Source organism: Pundamilia nyererei, unplaced genomic scaffold (genome assembly GCF_000239375.1).
Source record: "Pundamilia nyererei isolate P.nyererei 1_Seehausen unplaced genomic scaffold, PunNye1.0 scaffold00649, whole genome shotgun sequence".
NCBI lineage: Eukaryota > Metazoa > Chordata > Actinopteri > Cichliformes > Cichlidae > Pundamilia > Pundamilia nyererei.
This window is the reverse complement of record NW_005188050.1, coordinates 9,054-10,970: the sequence shown is the minus strand read 5'-3', so window position 1 is coordinate 10,970 and position 1,917 is coordinate 9,054.

Genomic DNA, 1,917 nt, shown 5'->3' with positions numbered 1-1,917 from the left:
GAGGTAGATGGCGGCGCAGGAGCCGCGGAGTGCTGGATGAGCTCATCCGAGCTTCCAGCAGGAGCTGATGCAGAGCCAGAGAGAATTGGGACCCCTGGCTCAACATTAAGCTGGCTAGAAAACTGCACTGCTACGGGGAGCTGGGCCAAAGGTTCAGGTGCTACCTGAGCTGCTGGACACACGGGGACCTGAGCTGCTAATGGTGCTGAAGTAGATGGCTGCATGGGAGACTGAACTGATGGGGAAGCTGATGCCTGAGCTAAGAACTGGGCTAATGACTGAACAAAAGACTGCAATACGTATTGAAGTGGCTGTTGTGGTGATGGCAGTTGTGACAGTGGCTGAACTAAGTCTTCTGAGCCTTCTGAACACGAAGAATATGGCTGGACGGACACCCTTGAGCTTGCAGTGGACACAAAAACTGGTGCATGCATCTGCAAGACACGAGCTGCTCCCACCCGAGGAGTAGGTACGGGTGCTGGGATGAACGGCGCCTCTGCCAGGCTGGGGACAGAAGCAGGGACCAGCTGGACCTCAGCCACCCTCACCCGAGGAGCTGATACGGGTGCAAGGGAAAGCTGGGCCCGCGCTGCCCTGGGTAGAGGAAGGTGGGCTGGTTCTAGTAACTCTGCTATACACAAGTCATAATTAGCAGCCTTTAAAACAGTCACTATAGGGAGGGATTCAGACTTGGCAAACTCTGGGTCAGTAACCCTCAGCTCAGAATGGGAGATTACAAAAGCAGGTGTATTTTCACTGACCAACTCAGAATGAACTGGCTGGTGGGCTGCACAGTCCAGAGGCATAAACTCAGTGGTAACAGGGACTGGCACACAGGCATGGTGAGCTGGTTTACATATGAACGACTGCGGAACACAAACTTCGACCTGAGTCAGAAGTTCTGAAGCACTCAGTCCAAACTGTTTAGCTGGTTTAACTATGTTGCCATTTACATTTACCGGCTGAGGTGCAGCACCGTCCCGGGTTTGAGTGGCAGTCCCATAGGAAACAACCCAAAAAGTTGTTTCGTGAGGCGCTTTCTGAACATTCTTTGCTGAGACTGAGCTAGATGCCTGGTGCACAGAGTTCAAATGGTCAGACCGTGGAACACAACACTTAACCGAGCCCATTTGGTTACTGTCATGGATTTCTGGTGACAGAGCAGGTGAGCAGGTAAGACAGTCACTCTGAATAGCTACATGGCTAATTGTCTCCATATTACCAGGTTTAGGCAGAACAACAGGCACAAAAACAGAAGCTACTGAGTTAACAGCCTCGAAATCCTGAAGCTCTAAATCTGCTGAGTCACAATCTACGGATTCAGGCTTAACAAAATCCACGGAGGGAAGCACAGTCTTACTCACAGAGGATGCAACGTCAGGGTGCCTGGGACCTGAACGCTCGAGCGGAATGTGAGAAACACGATCACTCTCACTAAAGGATGAAAGCTGCTCCGCTGCTCGGGAACGCCGGCGACGTGAACGCCGTTTTGTCCGGGAAGAGGGAGGAGACGAGCCGGGCCGCGAATCCTCCAGCGGACCGGGCTGAACATCCTCCGGCTCTTCATACTGGAGTAGCTGCTCCGGGCGGATGCCTACAGTGGAGATGAGGAAGTCCCGAATGTAGGGGTGTAGCGCGCCGAATAACCATGGGAGTCCGGACACCATCCTCTGTAGACGGATGGCTACGGTCTCCCGGTATTCTCCCCTGGGCAGCGCTACCCACTCCTGACAGTGGTATGCCACCGTGTAAATCAGGTCCTCACGGAGCTCGGCGGAGGGGTTGTGAGCTGCTGGGTCCATGTCGTGGTCGCGTTCTTCTATCATAGATCGGTTGTGTGGCAGGCGGGAGGAGGACCCAATCGCAAGATTCACAAACACGGGGAGTAACTCAAAAGCAGCTTTATTGCTGTCAGGC